Raw genomic sequence first — 17,502 nt, forward strand, 5'->3', positions numbered from 1 at the left:
AACCACTTCTCAGGCCGGGGGAGGCACAAGCACTCAGACTCCCATCGCTCGCACACCCGAGCAGGTTGTTCAGGGACTCCAGACATCGGGGGCACCACCATCCCAACCGGTTGCAGTTGCTCAGGATTATGTGGTTCCTGCTATGCCTAAGGATGATCAGCATAGGTTGGAGAGATTTGGGAGACTCCAGCCACCACCTTTCAGTGGCACAGAGAGGAGAGGATGCTCAGGACATTTTGGATAGGTGTCAGAGGATACTCCGTACTCCTGGTATTCTGGAGACTTATGGAGTCTCCTTCACTACTTTTCAGTTTTCCGAGTCTGCACTCAGATGGTGGGAGAATTACGAAAGGCGTAGGCCTATTGGCGCAACACCCCTTACTTGGCAGCAGTTCTCCGTGGTCTTTTTGGAGAAGTTCGTGCCTCGATCCCACAGAGAGGAGCTATGCAGACAGTTTAAGCGGCTTCGTCAGGGTGATATGTTTGTGACGTAGTATGAGATGCAGTTCTCTGAGTTGGCCCGTCATGCTATCTGGTTGGTTCCCACTGACAGGGAGAGGATCATGAGGTTTATTGATGGTCTCACTTATCAGCTACAGTTTCTCATGACCAGAGAGAGGGTTTCAGGTGCTACTTTTGATGAGGTTGTCGACATTGCTTGGTAGATTGAGATGGTTCGCGGTCAGGAGAGGGTTGAGAGGGAGGCCAAGACGCCTCGTGGTCAGGGTGGATTCAGTGATGCTCCTTTTGGGGGTCAGTTTCAGCACGGTAGAGGTCGTCATTTCAGACAGGCTCAGTCAGCTCGGCCATTTCACCGTGGTGCATCACCTGGCCATGGTTCGCACAGTTCTCATCATGGCCACTCATCACTTAGTGCCCTTCCAGCTCAGAGTTCGTCCCGTGCTCTACCTGTTCAGGGCTCTTCCATGCCAGGTTCTTCTACCAGTCATCCCGGTGCTAGGGGTTTCCTTCAGTTCCCGCCACCAGCACCAAGGAGTTATTTTGAGTGTGGGGAGTTTAGGCATATGTGGAGGCATTATCCTCGTCGTCATGGAGGTCTATCTCAGCAGAGGAGTCAGCCTCCGACTTCAGCACCAGTTACCTCACCACCCGCCCAATCAGCTCGGGGTAGAGGTCAATCAGCTAGGGGTCGCCCTAGAGGGGGAGGCAGATCAAGGGGTGGCCAGGCCCGTTTCTATGCCCTCCCTTCCAGACCCGATGCTATTGCTTTAGATGCTGTGATTACAGGTATTGTCTCAGTTTGTCACCGAGATGCGTCAGTATTATTTGACCCTGGTTCCACGTATTCATATGTTTTCTCGTATTTTGCCCATTTTCTATATTTGCCTCGTGAGTCTTTAGTTTCATCTGTTCATGTGTCTACTCCTGTGGGTGATACTATTATTGTGTACCGCGTATATCAGTCATGCGTGGCGACTATTGGGGGTTTGGAGACCCAAGTAGACCTTTTGCTGCTCAGTATGGTTGACTTTGATATGATATTGGGTATGGATTGGTTATCTCCATGTCATGTTGTTCTAGATTGTCATGCTAATACAGTGATGTTGGCTATGCCTGGATTTCCGAGGGTTGAGTGGAGCGATTCTGTAGATTTTGTACCAAGTAGGGTGATTTCATATTTGAAGGCTTAGCGTATGGTTGAGAAGGGTTGCCTATCTTATTTGGCTTTTGTGAGGGATGTTAGTGCAAAGACTCCTGTCATTGATTCTGTTCCGGTGGTATGTGATTTTTCGGATGTGTTTCCTGTAGACCTGCCGGGCATGCCGCATGACAGGGATATTGACTTCGTTATCGATTTGGTGCCGGGCACTCAGCCTATTTCTATTCCACCGTATCGTATGGCACCAGCGGAGTTGAAGGAATTAAAAGAACAGCTTCAGGAAATCCCTGATAAGGGGTTTATTCGGCCTAGTGTGTCACCTTGGGGTGTACCGGTTCTATTTGTGAAGAAGAAGGATGGTTCCATGAGAATGTGTATTGATTACAGGCAGTTGAACAAGGTCGCAGTCAAGAACAAGCATCCTTTACCTCGTATTGATGATTTATTCGACCAGCTTCAGGGAGCGAGGGTGTTCTCCAAGATTGATTTGAGGTCCGGTTATCACCAGCAGAAGATTCGGGATTCAGATATTCTTAAGACAGCTTTCAGGACCCGATATGGCCATTATGAGTTCTTGGTGATGTCTTTTGGGCTGACCAATGCCCCGACAGCGTTCATGCATTTGATAAATAGTGTATTCCAGCCCTATTGGACTCATTCGTTATTTTATTCATTGATGACATCCTGGTGTACTCTCGTAGCCAGGAGGATCACGCTCAGCATTTGAGGATTACATTACAGAGATTGAGGGAGGAGAAGCTTTATGCAAAGTTCTCCAAGTGCGAGTTTTGGCTTAGTTCAGTAGCATTCTTGGGACACGTGGTGTCGAGTGAGGGTATTCAGGTGGATCCGAAGAAGATAGAGGCGGTGCAGAGTTGGCCTAGACCGTCCTCAGCCACGGAGATTAGGAGCTTCCTTGGTTTGGCGGGTTATTACCGTCGCTTTGTGGAGGGATTTTCATCTATTGCATCGCCCTTGACCAAATTGACCCAAAAGGGTGCTCCATTCAGGTGGTCGAATGAGTGTGAGAAGAGCTTTTAGAAGCTCAAGACTGCCTTAACCACAACTCCAATGTTAGTTCTGCCATCAGCTTCAGGTTCTTACACTGTATATTATGATGCCTCGAGGATAGGCATTGGATGTGTCCTGATGCATGAGGGTAGGGTGATTGCCTATGCCTCGCGCCAGTTGAAAACCCATGAGAAGAACTATCTTGTCCATGATCTTGAGTTAGTAGTTATTGTTCACACCTTGAAGATTTGGCGCCATTGTTTGTATGGGGTTCATTTTGAGATCTATACTGATCATCGGAGTTTGCGGTATCTGTTGAAACAGAAGGATCTTAATTTGCATCAACGGAGATGGTTGGAGCATTAAGGACTATGATATCACTATTTTGTACCACGCGGGGAAGGCCAATGTGGTGGCCGATGCTTTGAGTCGCCGGGCAAAGAGTTTGGAGAGCTTAGCATACCTTCCAGCAGCAGAGAGACCTTTGGCCTTGGATGTTCAGGCCTTAGCGGTCCAGCTTGTGAGATTGGATATTTCGGAGCCTAGTCGGGTATTGGCTTGTGTGGTCTCCAGGTCTTCTCTTTATGACCGTATCAGGGAGCGTCAGTATGATGACCCCCACTTGATCGTTCTTCAGGACAGGTTTTGGAGAGGTGATGCTAGGGATATGACTATTGGTGATGACGGCGTGTTGAGGATGCATGGCCGGATTTCTGTGCCTAATGCAGATGGGTTTCGGGAGTTGATCCTTGAGGAGGCCCACAACTCGCGGTATTCCATCCATCCGGGTGCAGCGAAGATGTACCAGGATTTGAGGCAGCACTATTGGTGGAGGAGGATGAAGAAGGATATAGTTGGGTTTGTGGCTCGGTGTCTCAACTGTCAGTAGGTTAAGTATGAGTATCAGAGACCGGATGGCTTGCTTCAGAGATTAGAGATCCCAGAGTGGAAGTGGGAGTGGATCACCATGGACTTTGTAGTTGGGCTCCCACGGACTTCGAGGAAGTTTGGTTTGATGCTATTTGGGTTATTGTGGATTGGCTGACCAAGTCCGCGCACTTCATTCTAGTTGGTACTACTTACTCTTCAGAGCGGTTGGCTGAGATTTACATCCGAGAGATTGTTCGCCTGCATGGTGTTCCAGTTTCCATCATTTCAGATAGGGGCCCTCAGTTTATATCGCAGTTTTGGAGGGCAGTGCAACGAGAGTTGGGTACTCAGGTTAAGTTGAGCACAACTTTTCACCCTCAGACGGACGGGCAGTCCGAGCGCACTATTCAGATATTGGAGGACATGTTGCGTGCTTGTGTCATTGACTTTAGGGGTTCATGGGACCAGTTTCTGCCACTCGCGGAGTTTGCATATAACAACAGTTATCAGTCGAGTATTCAGATGGCTCCGTACGAGAATCTATATGGGAGGAGGTGTAAATCTCCGGTTGGATGGTTTGAGCCTGGTGAGACTAGGCTCTTGGGTACATACTTGGTCCAGGATGCATTAGATAAGGTGAAATTGATTCAGGAGCGGATTCGCACGGTGCAGTCTAGGCAAAAGAGCTATGTGGACAGGAAGGTCCGTGATGTATCTTTCATGGTTGGGGAGAAGGTTTTGTTGAAGGTATCACCCATGAAGGGTGTTATGAGATTTGGGAAGAGGGGCAAGTTGAGCCCCCGGTTCATTGGGCCTTTTGAGGTGCTTCAGAGGATAGGGGAGGTGGCTTATAAGCTTGCCTTGCCACCCAGCTTGTCGAGTGTGCATCCAGTGTTTCATGTTTCCATGCTCCGGAAGTATATTGGAGATTCGTCCCATGTTTTGGACTTTAGCACGGTTTAGTTGGAGGGTGATATGACTTATGATGTGGAGCCGGTGGCCATTTTGGATCGGCAGGTTCGAAGGTTGAGGTCAAAGGATATAACTTCAGAGAAGGTACAGTGGAGAGGTCAGCCTGTGGAGGAGGCCAACTGGGAGACCGAGCGGGAGATGCGGAGTAGATATCCACGCCTATTCGAGACTCCAGATATGTTTCTAGACCCGTTCGAGGATGAACGATTATTTAAGAGGGGGAGGATGTAACGACCCGGCCGGTCGTTTCGGGAGTTATATCCCCGTTTCCCCCATTTCTGTTTCCTTTATGCTCTTAAGATATATTATGATATACCGGTTTAGGTGATTCGGGTCCGGAGTGGTTTCGGAGTGGAATGAGACACTTAGTCTCTTATTTAGAACCTTAAGTTGGAAAAGCCAACTGGATGTTGACCTATGTGTAAACGATCTCAGATTTGTATTCTGATGGTTCCGTTAGCTGTGTTAGGTGATTTTGGACTTAGGAGTGTGTCCGGAATGTGATTTGGAGGTACGAAGTGGAATTAGGCTTGAATTGGCAAAAGTTGGAAATTTGGCGATTTCGGTCGGTAGTGGAAAATTTGATATCGGGGTCGGAATAGAATTTCAGAAGTTGGAGTAGGTTCGTAGTGTCATTTGTGACGTGTGTGCAAAATTTGAGGTCATTCGGACGTGGTTTGGTTGGTTTCGGCATCGGTTGCCGAATTTGAAAATTTAGAAGTTCTTAGACTTGAATCCGAGGGTAATTTGTGTTTCGATGTTGTTTTGAGTGATTCAAAGGTTCGACTAAGTTGGTATGTTGATATATGACTTGTAGGTATTTTTGGTTGAGGTCTCGAGGGCGTCGAGGTAATTCTGGGTGGTTAGCGGATATGTTGAAGTTGGAAAATGCAGCTGAAGCTGTTGCTTCTGCTTTTTCCGCACCTGCGAAAGGAAGAGTCGCAAGTGCATTTGGGGAAGCAGCAGATGCGGAAGTGGAAGGCCAAGGCTGGGAACACAGGTGCGAAGAATTGGCCGTATCTGCGAGCCCGCAGGTGCGAGACCTGGGGCGCAGATGCGGAAGGAAGGAAGAAGGCTAGCTTCGCAGATGCGATGCACCATGCGCAGGTGCGACAGGTTTGCTGCAGATGCGGAACCTGGGCATTTAAGTGACTTGCGCAGGTGCGGTTGTTGGGACCGCAGGTGCGGTCGCGCGGGTGCGAGTAAAAGGCCGCAGGTGCGAGAAGCCTGGGCAGAAGGTACATATTGCACACTTCGCGAATTTTGGTGCATTCTTCACCATTTCTATTCGGTTTTGGAGCTTTTGGGAGAGATTTGAAGAGGGAATCAAGGGGGTTTTTATTGAGGTAAGTTACTTGAGCCCTAATACTCGTACATATAGTGATTTCCCGTTGTTTAATCATGTAATTAGTGAAAATGAGGGGTTAAGGCTTGAGATTTTTTGAGAAGTAATTAAGGATTTGAAGTACCAAACGATGTCGTATTTTGATGAATTTGGTATGGTTAGACTCATGAGTGAATGTGCTTTCTAGTTTTGTAAATTTTGTCGGATTTTGAGATGTGGGCCCGGGGGCGGGTTTGAGCCAATTTCGGGTTTTGGTCTAATTTTATAGTTTTTTCTTGTGGAATTTATTCCATTAGCGTATATTGATGGTATTGTATTTATTGTGAATAGATTTGGAGCATTTGGAGGCCGAGTCCAGAGGCAAGAGCATTGCGGGGTAGAGATTTGACCGGGTTGAGGTAAGTAACGATTGTAAATATAGTCCTGGGGGTATGAAACCCCGGATTTCGTATCATTCTACTATTTTTAGGTGACTCACATGCTAGGTGACGGGCGTGTGGGCATGCACCATTGGAGATTTGTGACTTGGTCCATCTCGTAGCAACTGTAACGTTGCATATTTTGTTGAAACTATATGATACTTACATATTTTAGAAAGAGTTTATGTAAGTTGGGCTGAATGCCATATTTGGGCCTTGTGCTAGTGCTGTTTGGACCCTTAGGGGCCTTTTCTTACTATCTTCTCACTGTTTTCGATTGAAAATCTATATTCAGTCATGGTTATACTTGTTTACTGCATAACTCAGTTTTATGACTCTATTTTGATGCATATAAATGTTGTTTTGGGTCGAATGCCCTGTTTTTACTGAAATGCCCGAGTGGCTTGAGAGGTTTATGAATGAGTGAGGCCGAGGGCCTGATTTGTGAGGATATTTACGGGATCGGGCTGCACTCCGCAGCATGTTTGATATAGGTCGAGGGTCTGAGTGATTTATGCCATGATTTGTTTTGATATAGAGCTTGGGCTTAAGGAGCCCCTCCGGCGTCTGTACACACCCCCAGTGAGCGCAGGTACCTACTGAGTGCGAGTGCCGAGTGCTTAGTGACTGGGAGGCATGAGTAATTGTAAGGTATGTCCGAGTGGCAAGAGTGATTGTGAGGTATGCCCGAGTGGCAAGAGTGATTGTGAGGTTTGCCCGAGGGGCTGTATATGAGTGATGGTTTGCCCGAGGGGCTGTTTACAATTTCATCATTTTTGCTCACCTTTGCATTTTTCCTATGTTTGAAAACTATTGAAAAATATCCTTAAATGATTTTTTTTACTGGAACTGGGTTTAAACGAGATATTTTGATTCAAATCATGATTTTAAAAGCATGAGGTATTTTACTGAGATTTCATGATATGAACGTTATATGCTTTATTGCTCGTCACTACTGCTCAGTCTTTATTTATTGTTGTTATTTACTGAGTTGGCATACTCACGTTACTCCTTGAACCTTGTGTGCAGATCCAGGTGTAGCTGGACACGGTATCGGTTGTTGATTATTCTGGTTGCAGATTTTCCCGGAGATAGCAAGGTAGCTGTTTGGCGATCCCAGCCCCTGCTCTTCTCCCTCTTATCTTCCTCTAGTTGTATTTAGCTATTTTTCAAGCTGAGTTAGCCTTGATATTGTTAGACAGATTGTAGTAGATGCTTATGACTAGTGACACCCCGATGTCGGGATTTCCTTTCCGCACTTTTATTTTGATTTGAACTCCTTTACGAAGGTTTTTATGTTAAATGACCTTGAAATTTATCCTTGAAATAAAAATATCGGTTTGTTTTGGAAATGAGTTGGCTTGCCTAGTTCCACGATAGGCGCCATCACGACAGGGTTAGGTTGGGCCGTGACATGAGCAGAGGCGATTTTTGATAGATTTTTAAGGAAAAGACATTGGGGTCAGTTATTCTAACTCGGATTTGGCCAATATACACGAATATATCATTGTTTTCACCATTTAATTAGTGTTTTGAGATTGAAATTTGGGAAATTTTTTAGAAATCTCATAGAAACGAATTTTTGAGATTTCGGTATCGATTCGGAGTCGAATTTGAGTGAAACTGGTATGGTTAGACTCGTAATTGAATGGGTTGTCGGATTTTGTGAGTTTCGTCAGATTCCGAGACGTAGGTCCCACGGGCGATTTTTGAGCTAATTTCGGATTTTTATTTAAAATTGTAGTATTTCTTATGAAATTAATTCCTATAATTTTTGGTGACTGTATCGAATTATTTTAGTTAGATTCAAGCCATTCAGAGTTGGATAGTCGAGGAAAAGGCCTACTATTGGATTAAATCGGAGCAAGTTGAGGTAAGTCTCTTGTCTAATATTGTGAGGGAAAAATTACTCCATAGGTAATTAAAGTAATAATTTTTGCTTATTTTTGGGGGCTACGTACGCACGAGGTGATGAGAGTCCGTGCGTAGCTACTATTAATGCTAAAGTCCGGGTAGTTTAGGACTCAAAGCATGAATTACTTGTGTAAATTATATTCTTTGTTTAATTAATATATATATATATATATATATATATATATATATATATATATATATATATTGTGAATTGTTAGATAAAAATATTAAAGGATGGATATCTCATATGCTTGATTTTCTGTTTAAATTAATTAATTGTTAAGAGAAATTGTTCTTCCTTCCGAATTTATCTTATAAAAAATATACTCTCCTTTTGGAGGTACATACGAAAATGTCCTTCTTTCTTGTGGAACGGGCCGAACGCTTCGGCAGAATAGATGCATGTATGGATCACACCGCACGTCCCTCGGCAGTGTACACGATACTCTGGATTGAGCCATACGACCTCGGCATAAATTGTGCCTAATAATAATAATTACATGATACTCTGATAGTTTATTGCAGCTTTTGAAGCTAATTGATAAATTGAAAATCTTTGGAATTTAAGGAATTAATTATCTCTGCTTGTTAAGAAATTATTGTTATTCCTTTAAATGAGTCCAATTGATAAATTGGAAATTTATTGGAATTAAAGAAATTTAATTAATATATTGAGAATTGTTGCATTTGAAGGAATTTAATTATTTCTGCTGGTTAAAGAAAATCATTGTAAATTCTATAAATCATGTTGATCTAGATATTGCTATTTTTATTTTATTTATTATTATTGACTCTTAGTGAGTGTCAAAGTCGGCCATCTCGTCTCTATCTCTTCGAGATTATGCTTGATACTTACTGGGTACACGTTATTTTTCGTACTTATGCTGCACTTGTTGCACATTTTATTGTGCAGGTACATATATGTCTAGCGACCTTGTGGACGCAGAGGTATGGTTAAAATTGTGGGGACATAGGTGAGCTGCATTCTGTATTACGATCCGCAGCCAACAGAGTCTCTTTCAGAGTTATTATATTTTTCTGTCTAATTTGTATTCCGGACAGATGCTGTATTTTATTTTAACTCCCTAGTAAATACTCATGCACTTGTGACACCGGGTTTTGGGAATGGTTGTGAATTATTTAGAAATTTAGTTGCTAAAAGTATTTATCATTTAATTTATGAGTTTTATCTTTATTATTTTATTGAAGAAATTTTGATTTCAAAAATACTAAAATGGGAAATTAAGCTAAGTATGTATTGTTGGCTTGCCTGACAGCGGTGTCCGGCGCCATCACGACCTTTAATGGATTTTGGATCATGACAGATCAAATGGAGGGTCCTTGGCTAATTGAGTATGTAGTTTCTTGTGACTCAGAGCAGATTATGAAGTTCTCGTATTTTTCATATGATGGCATGGTATATGCGGTGTGTTATGTGGGATTGAGATTTACGTGAGCAGGATCACAGTTCTGTTTGGAAGCATGGACGGTTTCAGATGACTAGGTAAATGATATTACTATTTGGCATGGCTTGATAAGAGTATACATTTCAGAAGGGGAAGTGTGTTTTGATTTATGGATACTTCACTGGTATTGCAGCACTCTTCTGGTTGATCGACTGTTGATATTCAAATTTTTCTATGCAGCACGAAAGAATTTTAGAAGTATTCCTCATGGGATGATCGTGTATGAGAGATGTGTTAGACATTCTGGCGGTGGAGTTGGGATAAGCTATGGTGATTCGTGTGTTCTATGGATTTAGAGACTGGGAGTTCTCAGGAGAGGATTGTTTTATGGTTGTGGACTGTAAAGTCATGGCCGAAGCTAGCCAGATGATAGTATGTGTTACGATTCAGTCATTGTGGATCTTCAGAGGGTTATTTATCTATTTGTGGGTGACCAGAGTCGATTTGGGGGTCCATTGTTAGGCCCAATTAGGATGTGTATTCTGCACCGAGCCGGATTAGTTGGCTCCATACTGGCATTGTTGAGGGATGTACCATTCGGTTGGTGTTGAGCTTATTCGTGTTCTGATAGGTTATGTGAGTTACTCTGCTATGTTACGAGGGGTTGTGATTCGTTGGTTGTATGCACACATGGTGCAGTTCTATTGTGGCCTTATAGCGGAATTTGAGCGAGAAAAGTATTGGGTATTGCTTGGTTGATGGTATATTGGTTATGTTCTTTCGAGTTTTGTGGGGAATGGTGTCATTTACTTCTCCATGGTTATGGTAATGCACTTTGAGTACTTGACGTCGAATTGCGCATGGTTATTGATTTTTAGCAGGGTGGCTTGAGGTATTTCATATGGATCAGTATTTGGATAGGGTCGCGCATTGCAACAGAGTTATGTAGAAATATGATCCTTTGTGTTAGATTCGTGTGTTATGGTTCTATGGTGTGTGATGGATTTAAACATTTCGTGGTGGTGATACTTGATGAGCTTATGGGACGGTTCTCTCGTTTGAGTTATTTTTCCATGATTAAGTACATTTGGAATGTTGCTTATTGGTGTACGGATTGCACGGGTTGTGGCTTTAGATTGTATGGGTGCATCATGTCACTAGAATGGATGCTATCGGATCTGATTGTGGTATATTTGGAAGGATAATATCGGAAGTCGACTTGGAAATTGGCTATAATTCTTGTAGAAGGAGAAGGAGCACCATGACTTGTTGGTCTGATGAATGGTTATGAGTTTTTACGTGTTTCTTTCATCATCGACAGTGTACGAAGGTTTTAGGACGAGGTTTGGTGTGACATGAGGTTTATTACCGGAATTGGGTTGTTTGAGCAGCTACTGTGATTAGAAATCATTGCTTCGAGTATTTGAGTTATGTGGTATATCATGCGACTGTATCTTGGGTTATGGTTGCGGCTTGGTACAACTTGTTCAGACATATACGGTATGTAGATGCGAGATTCTGATCTTATAGAAATTGTGGATGTTGAAAATTGTATTCTAAGGTTCATGGGATAAGTTGAATTAAGGAACTACAATTATGTTATGTTGTCGGGAATATATGGGATAGGGTGACGTGAGATCACCCCCGGGTATGTGCATGGCAAAGTTATACGGCGGTTTGATGGCTTTGAGAACAACTCTAGTCACGTTCGAGGACGAACATATGTTTAAGTGGGGGGGGGGGGTAACGACCCGACAGGTCGTTTTGAGCATTTGCACTTCGCTCGGTAGTTTACGGGCATGAGTATCTCCGTATGATGTATTTTGACTTGTGTGTATCGTCGGTTTTGGTTTTCAGGTATTTCAAAATCGAATTGGAAGAATGAATTTCATTGTTGAAGCTTTAAATTGGGAGAGTTGACCAAGTTTGACTTTTTAGCATTTTACCTCGGATTGGAATTTTGATGGTTCTGTTAGATCCGTTAGGTAGTTTTGAACTTAGGAGCGCGTCCAGATTGTGATTTGGAGGTCTGTGGTTGAATTTGTTCGAAATGGTGAAAGTTAAAATTTTGGAAAGTTTGACCGGGAGTGGACTTTTTGATATCGGGGTCGGATTCTGATTCCAGAAGTTGAAGCAGGTCTGTAATGTCGAATGTGACTTGTATGCAAAATTTGAGGTCAATCGAACGTGATTTGATAGGTTTCGACATCAGTTGTGGAAGTTGAAGTTTCAAAGTTCATTGAATCCGAATTGAGGTGTGATTCATCGTTCAGATGTTGTTTTGTATGTTTTGAGGCCTCGAGTAGGTCCGTGTTATGTTGTTGGACTTTTTGGTATATTCGGATGGGGTCCTAAGGGGCTCGAGCGTGTTTCGAATTGTGTTCGGACTATTTTCCTCCATTTTGGCCTTGCTGGTGTGTTCTGGTTTTCTAGTGTGTGGATTGTTCTTCGCGATCGCGGATCAGTTGATGCGATCAAGTAAAGGGAAAATGGAGCTGGGTTGTTTCTTATTCGCGGTGGCGATTGGCCAGAAGCGATCGCATAGCTTTGTGTTGAATACTGTCTGCGTTCGCGTATGAGGAACTGCGGTCGCGAAGTGTTGAGGTTTGGCAGCTGGAGCTGGAGGCCTTCTTCATCGCGTTCGCGTAGTTGGAGATGCGTTTGCGAAGGTCTGAGCCAGCTGTGAGTCGCGTTCGCGAGGTGTTTACCGCGAACGCGAAGTGTATTATGCCCGGGCAGATTACAAAGCACTCTATTTCGAGGGTTTTGGCCATTTTTACATTTTGGGAGCTATGGAGCTCGGATTGAGGCGAGTTGAAGCAATTTTCACTATATGAATTGGGTTTTGAGCCGTTCGAAGGTCGGAACGCGCGGGATGGCATTTTGGAGCATCGTTTGGCTTGCTCGGTATTGGTATTGACTTGTTCGAGGTAAGTAACTCTTCTAATCTTAGTGTTGAGGGTATGAAACCCCGAAATACGTGTTATGTGATTGGTATTGAGGTGACACACATGCTAGGTGACGGGCGTGTGGGCGTGCACCCTGTGAATTGTGATTTCGTTGTTTCCATGGCATTGTATAGTGGCCATATTTTGTTGATATCTGTGTTATCACTATGTGATAAAGTAGTTAAGCTGTCAATCATGCTAAATATCATATTTAGGCTTTATGCTGATATTGTTAGGATCCATAATGGTTGTTTCTTGCTGTCATCTCACTGATTTCATTGATATATTGTATTTAGTTATATTCATGCATTCATATCATATCTTAGTCTCAATTGTTGTTTATTGATACATCATATCATTGTTGTCGGGCTAGTTTCGTGACATTGTGAGCCCGTGAGTGAGACTGGAGAGATTGATAACTGAGTGAGGCCGAGGGCCTGAGTGAGAGTGACATTTTGGGATCGGGCTGTACGCCGCAGCATATGATATTGATTATATTTTATATGGATCGGGTTGCACGCCGCAACAAGCCTTCGGGCTATATATATATATATATATATATATATATATATATATATATATATATATATATATATATATATATAGAGAGTGTTGCACGCCGCAACAATATTGGATCGGGCTACACGCCGCAGCAATATAGCGCTTGGGTTGAAGGAGCCCCTCCGGAGTCTGCACACCTCCAGTGAGCGTAGTCGGCTATATATATATATGTGGAACGGGTTGCACGCCGCTGCAGGTATTATACAACGCAGAGTGATTGAGTGTGCTTAGCCTTGAGCATAGTGAGAGAGAATGCGAGGCGGTGAGATTGAGTGCTCTGAGAGTGTGAGTACATGAGTTCATCTTTGAGATGCATTGCATTGACATGCACACATGACATACATGCATAGAGATGAATTTTTCTCATGCTGCACGGTATCACATCATTCATGATCTCTCACACATGTTGACAGATGGGCATAGTGATGCATTTGTTTTACACTGGTTATGTGGAAAAAAAATAAAATATCTTATTTATTATGGAAAGGATTTTGGAAAAATTATTGTTTTCAAACTTATTCATATTTTTGGTAACTCTGGTGAATGATTTGGGTTTTCATTGAAGTACTCGAAAGGCGAAACTATTTTCAGAAATCATGTTTTGTTGAATATTTGATTATTGAGTTACTTCTGGTATTACTTGTTTTATGTTGTTATGAACTATTGTTGGTTATTGAAGTTGGGACCCGACCTTGGTTCAAGCTCGTCACTACTTTTAACCTAAGGTTAGGTTTGTTACTTATTGATTACATGGGGTCGGTTGTACTCATATTACACTTCTGCACCTTGCGTGCATATGTTGGCTGCTGTTGTTGCTGTGTTCGATGGGAGTTGGATTGAAGATGTACCTGCGTCCCGGCTATAATTGCCTCTTGTTTGTGATAGCTTTAGATCTGTAAAACTCTGTTTATGTACTATTCAAACAGACTATGTATTATTTCATTTCCGCTTTGTAAACTCTATTCTTAGAAGCTCATGATTTGTACTACCAGTTCTTGGGGAATGTATAAGATTAAGATATTTCATTACTTAATTGCTTTATAAATTGTTATTGGAATTGACTAGTGGTTAACTGGCTTACCTAGCGGGTTGGATTAGCTGCCATCACGACTAGTCGGATTTTGGGTCGTGACAGTTACTATGTTTGACCCCAAAAAATAAATATTGATACGACATTTTGTTATAGCATCCCAAAAGATTTTGTTTATTGAATCGTTAAATAATTTTGTAATTTAATTAGTTAGTATCTAGCATTTCATAAAATTGCACTAATAAGCATTAAAATAGTTATCGTAACAATGGTTGCATTTGTATAATTCTTAATTTTTACGGCAAGCGTAGACGAAGATTGTACTTGGTCTCTTAATTTTTACGGCAAATAAGGCGAAGGTTGTACTTGTTCTGTTCCAACGTGTAATGCTTTTTCTCTTTATTTTCTTATTAGTGCTCTATGTAATTAAAATTTTATTTAAGTTTAAATTCCTGAATCTTAGGGATTTTACATAAGAAAGGAAGGATTTTGATTACCGAAATTTTGATTAAGAAAGGGATTTTTATATATTACTATTAAGTTAGTAATATATAAAAAGATATAGATTTGTTGGAAATAATGGAAAAGAAAGAAAATAAATAAATACTCTCATTTAGAATATCGCAAAAAATTATACGTATGTTATAATGCAGTGATTAAATAATATTAAAATTATTTATTGGATATAAATTATTTTGGTAGATATTTGAGTCATTGGATTAAAATAGAATATACGAAATATAATAGAAATATTTGTTTGATTTTATTATATATAAACTTGAATAAATTTTTAATTTTAATTTTAACCTTAGACTTTTTGAATAATTTAGGCGAAAAGCTTTGAAGGAGGATATTTTGGGCATTTGTTTATATTTTTTCTTGTGATACATAGCTAATCTCTATATTGTTATCCCACATTGAATATAAAATCAAAATAGTACCAAATTATGGTATAACTAATTTCGTAATTTCTTATGTCGAAAATATAAATTCAACCAAACATGAAATTGAATAATCTCACATTCTATCTCAAAATTATTATCCTTCAATATTGTTCACGTAAAATCATTTTTACATTCTTTAATTTTCTTATTTATTTTTTAAATTATTGAGAGTAGTTTTAAGTACTACACATATAATCGACGAAGAGAAAGCACTTAGTGATTTGTTCATTTAGTATAGTTCCAAATATTATGAAAGAAACTATAAAGAGAAAATATATTATGAAAGGAGGTCAAATATTAAATACATGAAAATGTCGACAATGTCTTCAAATTTATTTATTGTCGAAAATTAAAAAGTTTTTGTCCAATACAATTTTGAAGATGTTATGTAATAGGATTGGTTTACTTTGTTGGAGAAATTTTAATACGTTTATTACTTTTTTGTATAATATATTTTTTAATCCTAAATAATAGGGCTTCCTACCTATATAGTTCAAATATGGAACAATTTAATAAGTAAATTTTTAATAGATTTCAAAGTCTTAAATGTTAGGAATGTAAGATTTCAAAGTCCTAAATATTAGAAATGTAAATTAAATTACATCTTTATCCAATGTAATATCAATTTTGAAAGGGTAAAAAAGGCGAACGACATTTCGTTAAGGGCCTTCGTGATTTTAATATAGTACTAGTCTCTATGCTCGTGTGATGCACGAAATATTTTGTGTAATATGCAAGATTCAGCTCATGTATATTTAATACTTATGGTCACGTTATGTAATAATTACCTAATATTTAATGATTTGAGTATATGGAAGTCAATTTCTTTAAGATACATTAATAATAGAGAAAACATAGATTAAAAAGTCATTCAGTTATTTCTGCCTTCCATGGCATTACTTACAAAATTTTGTAGCTAAAAATTAAAAAATCTTAACCATATAAATATTAAAAAAACACATGTTATCGCTAGAAAATTGATACGACACAAAGCTATTAGCAAACCTAATGTAATAGTCTATACATAAATACATGCAGTTGGAAAACACAAGTATGATTTAATACATTCGTTAAATGTTGAAACTAAAGTATAATAGAAGAACTTTAATAGATCCCTGATATACTAATAGAAGAATAACATTGTATGACACATACTTGAGTGAAATCATTGTTTAGTTTTGTGGCTATAGTTCATATGTATCAAAGACGATGCAATCGACTCCTATTCAGAGACTCAGTCAACAAAAGGTTTCCTTCCTCTATTTATTATTTATTCATTAAAAGTGAACTATGACTAAGCTAACCTTATGAATATTTCAAAAGCCACAATGCCGCAGAGAATGAGTCTAAACTGTAGGATCTTACTCTTCTCGTCTCTCATTTGGAATGCCACCATAATTCAAGTTTTTGTTTCAACTTACTTTAATTTATTCCATCACTTGGCTTGTTGATGTCTTGCGTATTTATGAACCAAGTCGAGATTGTGCTTACTTCTCAGGAATTTAAAAGCATAAATCCGTGATCTCTAACAAGGTTGGAGTTGTTGGGATTTTAAGCTTGTGTAGCTTAAAGAAGGTGAATGAGAAATGGAGGAAAAATAAAATATTTGAGTTTTCCTTGGGAAAGGGACATTGTCCCATATCGGAGGAAGAAAAGGTTTTTGATAGTTATATATATAATTTCTCTTCTTCTAACTCTTAAAGAATTAAGAAAAAAGCAAATCTCGCGCCGTCGTCGTCGCTCGGCTCGGCTCGGCTTCGGCTTCGGCTTCGGCTTCGGTCAAAGATTGATTGATTAATCTTTTTGGATAAAATTTCTTTCAATTAATTAATTAATTAATTAAATAATTAACGAAAAATTCAATCCGGAATAACCCATGACCCGCGACCCGATTCGGTCAGGCCCGTTTTCGCGCCGTCGTCGCTCGCTCGCTCGGCTCGGCTTCGGCTTCGGTCAAAGATTGATTGATTAATCTTTTTGGACAAAATTCCTTTTAATTATTTAATTAATTAATTAAATAATTAACGAAAAATTCAATCCGGAATAATCCATGACCCGCGACCCGGTTCGGTCAGGCCCGTTTTCTTTCCCGAATTATTTTAAATATATTTTTTTCGTAATATTTCAAACACCCCTTTTCCAACAGCCATGGCTATTTCTGAGGGGAATAATTTCCTTAAGGACACACTGTGTATTCGGGTACTTGAGGGGAATAATTTCCTTAAGGACACACTATGTATTCCGTGGGCTCGATTTATTCCAATACTGTTTTTTGTTTTTCATAATCTATTTCGTTAAACAAGTATTACTAACTTTCTGTTTTATTTTTTTAGAAAGTTTAATTGTTTATTACAGCAATACAGAAATATAACATTCTTAAGGAATTTTTTTTTATTCTGTATTTTGTTTGTGGAGATTAAATCATGTGTGGTTTTCTACTCCTTCTGAATTTTACTATTCT

The sequence above is a fragment of the Nicotiana tomentosiformis genome, chromosome 7, assembly GCF_000390325.3.
Source record: "Nicotiana tomentosiformis chromosome 7, ASM39032v3, whole genome shotgun sequence".
In the NCBI taxonomy this organism is placed as follows: Eukaryota; Viridiplantae; Streptophyta; class Magnoliopsida; order Solanales; family Solanaceae; genus Nicotiana; species Nicotiana tomentosiformis.